Raw genomic sequence first — 7439 nt, forward strand, 5'->3', positions numbered from 1 at the left:
GTGTTACAGGAGATATTTTATTTTGCATGAAAGTTATTAATATGACAGGTATTACTCGATCTTGTGTTTTCAAGTATTCTAATATTGTGAAAAATATGAGTTAGAATTGATTAATGAGAGAGACTAAAATCACACAATTATGATATTTAATAGACTAAAATTGTTCAATTAAAAATTGAAGGACTAAAATTGCACAATTGCAATCTAAAATTACCCAATTAAAATCTTAGGGATCAAAATTGCACAATTGCAATACTTGAAAGATCAAAAATACAATTAAGCATATAATTTTTTAGCTAAAAAAGTTAGAAATGAATGTGTAATTAGAAAAGTTTAAAATATTTATTTTTTAATTTAATAATTTAATTATAATATAATAAATTTAAAAAAAACTTATAAATTAAAGTAAAGAAATTAGAAGTGTCAATTTATTTTTCTAAGTTATTGATTTGTTATTTTTTAGTTTAATTGTTTATTGAAAAATGTCTTTCTAATGTCATAATTTTATAATTTTAAAGTGTAAATTTTTAGTTAAAAAATTAAAAGTTTCTTATTTTATGTTAATAAAATAATATCTTTTAATTTCTTTATTTTTATGTTTAAAAACAAACTATAAATTAATGTAATTTAGATTTAAAAGTGACAAGGATAATTTACAAATTTTTAATTTTTTTTAAACTTTAATTGCTTCTAAATGAAGGAAAAAAAGTAAGAAAACAAGATATCTTGAAACCCTTCATTGAGTCATATCTAACAAATTATGAGAAACAACAAGTTTAATATTTAAAAAGATAAATAAAAGTATATATAATTTCAATATATTATTGTAAATTTAATATAATAATAATAATAATTATTATTGTTATTATTCATTTATATTGAAATAAAACAATCTTTTAATATATTATAGTATATATAATTTTAATATATTATATATAGTCATTAAATTTAATATAATAATAATAATAACTAATAATATTATTCATTTTTATTCAGGTAGATCAATCTTTTAAGAGTAATATAAGTTGTTTTTTTAAAATAACTTGTAGCCTATGCTTTTAAACTAAATAGATATTATAGTAAAAATTTTAGTTTGACCTATTTAAATTTAAATATATTTGATTACTTTGTACCTTAATTAATTTTTGTATGTGGGCGGAGTAAATTACATTATTTTTAAAAATATTGTGGTTTTTGTTATAGACTATTTATATTGTTTATAATGTAAATCTATTTAAACAAAGAATTTAATTGTTTCAGTAATAAAAAATTCATACGTAAAAATTAAATTCAATATATAATTTAAATAAAATTAGGTATATACATACTAAATCAAGTAATACTAAATCAATTATTCATCTTTCGATATAATACTTGATTTCTTTTGGTTATAGTATTTTAATATATTTTATTAAAATTTCAATTAACATATTTTATTATATTTTTATTTAATTTATTGTAAAATAATTAAAATATTTAATTTAGCATCATTAGAAGTTCGTTGTAAGACGATTACCTTTAATTAATTAAACTAATTATTTATAATTTATAAAAATATTTATCTCACTAAATAATCAAATATATTTTATTTAACTAAACTATTATTGTATATATATATATAAAAGGTTAAAATTATTATTGTTATATAAAAAGGAAAATAATATATTTTTTATTTTTTGGCTCGACAAGATTTAGTTCTTGCTCCTACGTATCTTCATGTGTAATGAAGAATCAGAGTCACGTAGTTCTTTGGTAGAAAATATTTGTGTGTTGATATTTTTTAATTAAATTTTATTTTGTTAAATATAGGATTCTTGAACTGTCTCAGCTCATTCACCCTAAAAATATAAAATTAACTAAGGTGTACACCAAAGTCAATTTAATAAAATTCTAATTATAATTATTGTTATAGATATTATTATGTTAAAAAAAAATTCTTGGTTGGACATTTTTGTTTTTGGAGGAAAAATTTAAAGATAAGCTGTCGCAACTTGTACTTTAAATTCAAAGGTTAAAAAAATGTCACATCTAATTAATCATTCCTCCAATAAAATCTTTTATATAATGATTTCAAATATTTATGTTGAATATTGTGGTAATATTTTGATATTTAATTATGCATTTTTTGATTTAAAAAAAATAACTTTAACATAGTAAGTTATCACAACTTACTTCCTTAAGTTTTAAGATTAAAGGAATGTCACATTCAAATAATCTCTTTTTATAAATATAATTAATATTAATATTGATAAGAGGATATCAAAGTAATTATTATTATTATTGTTGTTGTCTAAATGAATTAAAATCATGTGAATATCTATCACATTCATATAAAGAAATAACTTAATCAAATAAAATCAATTAAACTAGTTTTATTAAAACAAGAAACAAATATCATCATCTAATATTAAGGGGATGCCAATAAAAATAATCCTTTTTTAAAAAGATAGATATTAATGATATTAAATAAAATTATTATTATTATTATTATTATTATTATTATTATTATTATGATTATTATTATTATTATTATTATTATAATAAGATTACGTGACAATTGAATATATATATATGTTACGTAAAGATTCAATTTTTATATATATATTTTATACGTATACTTACTTCATATATATATAATGTTATTATGATTACAATTACAAAATATATTATTTTAGTTAAATATCACTTGATCCCTTTTTTGAAAAAAAAGTTCATTAATGGTTTGCTGGATGGGCTTAGCCCATATACTGACCCAAAAAGGAAGGAAACAAAGGCATCAGTTGGCACTTGGCCAAACCCTAAAAATAGAACAGGGTGAAAGGAGTGGGGAGGCTCTGCTAGGGTTTTTGTGCGCCGCCTCCCTCCACGGACGTCGACGGCGCGGCAGACGCTGCCATGGCATCGTCATGGCTAAGGTGGACGACCAGCTATATGGAGGGAAGGAGGAGATAAATAAAAGGGGAAACGAAGAAAGGTAGAGGGCGGTGGCCGCCACCGGAAAACGTTTCTGACGGTGGTGTGCGGTTCGTCTCAGTCAGGCATCGTAAAGGTGCACGGAAAAGGTTAAAGGCCGACGATGCCACCACCGGAAATCGCCTCTGACGGCGGCACGCGGCGGTGTCCGGCGACATTTGCGGTTGCCGGAAATCGCCTCCGGCAACAGTGCATAATGATGTTCACGGAAGCACCGTTCTCCTGGTACTGTTCATCACCCCTTTTTATCCTATTTTCATTTATTTTTCCATCCGGATTTCTTATACCTGTCTCCGGTTGCATATCTTCGCTTGTTCGCGCGTTTCACTGTGAATGCAGTGCTTTTAATTGTTTAATGGAATGTATTCAGTGGAAGTGGTGTAATCTAGTTTTTGTGGTCTCTGGTCTGTTTTGGGTGTTGGTTGTGCAGTAAGCTTCAGAGTGATGCTCTTAGGGAGGCTATCTCAGGAATCATGGCTGATTCCAAGGAGAAGAACCGAAAATTTCACAGTATTAATTATCATTCTTCTTTATTTTCTTGAACCTTTTTAATGGTATTTGACTAAACAGGAGCCTTCCATTTTTTATAATTTTACTTGTAGAGTTTTCCTGATTAATGTGGCTTTTATAGGACTTCATCATATTTAGATACATTTCTGGATCCTGCCTTCATGTCTTTGATTAAAGACCCTGATGAAAGACGTCTAGAGCAATGGGAGAAAACTGTTCAAGCACAAAGAGGCTGGAATTTTGCTAAATTGCTTGGATTTGGTGACTTAGGTGGACCTCCATTGTCTGCTGCTGAAGAATATTCTCTTCACTCTAGATATCTTTCTAAAGCAAAATCCTTAAATTTGTCTGAAATTGCAGAGATGAAAATTGTGTAAGTAATCTATCTATTTCATTGCTTATGCATACTCTGAGTTCCTAAATTATTCAGGGATAATTATATATTTGATTGTTTGGATTTATAGAATTGGAGAAAAATATGTACGGCCAACCAGTCTACACATGCTTATATTTATATTATGAATAATATTATTAACCATAAAAAAATATCTCCTAAGTTAGAGCTAATCAGCACTAATCACAGATGAGGAAGTAATACTAATGACTCACTACTCATTATACACGTGCTTAATTCTAACAGGGTTAATGAAATTCAATTTATAATGTTTGTAAACTTTCTGGGCTGAGAAATTTCTGCCATTTGGACAAGAGATAAACTGAACATTGAAATCGTAAATTCTTCAATCCTTGTCAGCCTTTTCATCAACTGACTTGAAGATATATTTAGTGACTGTCTGGTAATATTGATGATACACGCTTTTGCAGATGAGAAAAGAAAAATGTTTCTGGATATGATCTAATTCTTTTAAGATCTCAATCATAGATAAACAAATAACCAAGCTTTTTACTCTTTTAAATTTTTCTACTATTTTTGCATTACTTAACAATTCAAAATGAAGATTTCATGCATGTGTTCAGATTAATATTTACATTTAATTTCAGAGGTATTTATGTTTTTCAGCTATCGCGGAGGGGTAGACAGTGAGGGTCGTCCAGTCATGGTGGTTGTGGGGGCTCACTTTTTGCTTAGATGTCTTGATCTGGAGCTATTTGTGCTTTACGTGGTGAAGGTGATTCAGTTCTACCCTTCAGCTCGACATATTTTACTGCTAACAAGCATAAATTCAGCTATTATAATTTTTTATCTTCAATGTTGGGCATGTGTACTTCTCTTAAAACTCATTTATGCATTATAACCATAAGTTTCAATCCGTATTCTTTTGGCTTACCCTTTTTACTATTTGAATATACTTAGAATCATCTTGGTGTTAAATTTCAGGAGTTTGAGCCTATAATACAGAAGCCTTATACTATTGTATACTTTCACTCTGCTGCATCTCTGCAAGTGTAAGTGTTAAATAATGGAATTATTGGATTTACAGGTTTGTCCTTTTCTTTTATGTTTTAGGGGTATGAAATATGCCAAGGGTTATGAATGAGCTAATGGTAGACCTTAATCGGTGAACTAGTTCTTATATTATGTGAATTATTTTATTACATAAATAAAAAGGCTTTCATTGCTAAAATTCTTTAAATTCTTTAGATTTTTGTGAAGCAAAACTTGAGGTTAGGTGATAGTGTTTGGGAAAATTGTTCTATAATTAATTCAAGACATGCCATTGAGGAGAAGTATACTTGAATAAACAAATACATAGTAACACAATTGTGTTTTGATGTTTGGTTAATAATATTTTACATAAGCAGGTTGCTTCGTGAAATTTATGTTACTCCTATCATTGGTTGCTCCTGATTTGTATGCAATGTTCATTAGTATGGTTTCTTGATAATGTTTTTGTATAAATAGGCAACCGGACCTAGGTTGGATGAGAAGATTGCAACAAATACTTGGAAGGAAGCACCAGCACAATCTACATGTATGCAACATTTCTGTTTTCTTAAAAGCATTATGATTATGCCTTTGTAGTCTTTGTTCTAATCTCTCAATCTGGTATGTGCAGGCAATATATGTCCTTCACCCAACTCTTGGACTAAAATTGACTGTACTCGCGCTTCAGTTGCTTGTCGACAATTTGGTGCGTGACGAATCAGATTTTATTTACAGACTTAAAACTATATTTAAGGACATCCTATACATGTTATTGTCATTGACGATTAACTTTTAGGTTTGGAAGAAAGTGGTATACGTTGATAGATTACTACAGCTCTTCAGATACCCCGCGAACAGTTGACCATCCCATATTTCGTCTTTCAGTTGAGTCTTTATGTTTTCATGTGTTCTAATCATTTGTTCCTTTTCATAAGGTTGTTCCATGAAAGAGGAGTGACACTAACACACTGATTGAAATTTGTTGGGAATTACAAAATCATAAGCAAGACTCATTAATTTGGGAATGAATGAAATTCCCGTGTCAGCATTGTGTCAAATTTTCCCACACTGCACACTCTCTCTTTGCATTCTGAACTTGTTTTAGCTTAAATATGTTTAGTCCTTCAACTTTTAAGTAAATTTGTTTTTGATTTTTAAATTTAAATATGATTTTTTTAGTCTCTGTAATTTGAGGAAAAAACTTATTTTAGTATCTCAAGATCACTAATAGCATCACTGACAATGTCAAATTGAGTCGGTTATACACAACATTAGTTGGATTTAGTATGATGCTGTCACTAACAAGGACACTAATGGATAAATTTTGTGCAAAATATTCAGTAATGGGTGAGTTTTTATTTTACAAATTCACTAACGACATTTGTGCAGTAGGATTAACTTAATTTTTTTTTTTTATCAATTTTCAAGGACTAAAAAAATCAATTTTAAATTTAAGAAACTAAAAATAAATTTACTAGATATTTGATAGATTAAAAATATATTTAAACTTTTTTTTTTCATTAAAATGGGTTGCTTTTCGCATGTCCATAGACAGTGTAAAGCACAGGTGGACTGTTATAATTCTCAATAAAATTTCAAGTTTTCAACCAATAATAAAGAGTGCGCTATTAACATTTTCTTTTTCATGAAATGATGCACTTGATATCTGAAGGTATTTGGGCTTGATACCAGTAGCATATATTTTGTTTGATGTTTCTATTTCCTTGTAAATGTAGTTTAGATTATAGGTTCTAATTCATTTTGTACTTGTGATCTGGTAGGCATGACTTAGAAGTGAATGGAGGAAAGGGTCTCATTGTGGATCCCAGAACAAAGTATGTTTATCACCGACCATGACATGAACATGCCAACTGCAGTTCTATCATCAGCTGATATAAGAGCATCACTGTAGTTTCTTCATTATTTGCCTAGTCCATTATTCTCTCTAGCAAGTGGAAGAGGGTCTATTTGTGTATGGAAAGAATTCATTTTTGACTTTGTTTTTATTTTAAATTTTGAATAATTGATAAGTTTCTCTGTAAGTAAAATAGTACGATGTTATATTTTTTTCCTCTGTAGTTTGATGAGTTGTGAATATAGTTCAAGATGATTTTGATCTCAGTTGAAGCTGGATTGTTGTGCAAGTCTTTTTACATGATGGGAGCACAAGGGTATAAAATGATACAAATTTAAAAATAAAAAAATTCTATTTATTTTACAGGTTTACGAAATTGCAGGTGTACAGCAAACTAGTTATAGAAAATGTTTTATTTTTATAAATAATTAAAAACATATTTTGTTTTATTTATTTATTAAAAATATTTAAAAATAAACAATTCTAAAAAGTTTATTCATCACAAATTTAGTCATCAAAGACGCCCAGTTTGTGAGGGATTCAGCCCAATTAGTGACGGATTTTATCCGTCGCAAATTGTGACGGAATTCTGGCGTCGCAAATTATGATGGATTCTAGTCAATTATAGTCATTACAGTTTGTGACGGATACTTGGCATCACAGTTTGTGACGGATTCGTTCATCACAGTTTGTGACGGATTCGTTCATCACAAT

General features: G+C 28.3%; 1 pseudogene across 1 annotated transcript; it reads left to right on the forward strand.

The window, feature by feature from the left end:
- Positions 1-2771: 2771 nt before the first annotated feature.
- Positions 2772-6991, forward strand: LOC109793084 (uncharacterized; annotated as a pseudogene). The gene is made up of 8 exons (XR_014432408.1): positions 2772-3198; positions 3605-3856; positions 4505-4613; positions 4823-4890; positions 5348-5417; positions 5502-5576; positions 5667-5754; positions 6652-6991. The product of XR_014432408.1 is annotated as an uncharacterized LOC109793084 (transcript).
- Positions 6992-7439: the final 448 nt, after the last annotated feature.

Source organism: Cajanus cajan, chromosome 3 (assembly GCF_000230855.2).
Source record: "Cajanus cajan strain Asha chromosome 3, NIPB_CcT2T_4, whole genome shotgun sequence".
In the NCBI taxonomy this organism is placed as follows: domain Eukaryota; kingdom Viridiplantae; phylum Streptophyta; class Magnoliopsida; order Fabales; family Fabaceae; genus Cajanus; species Cajanus cajan.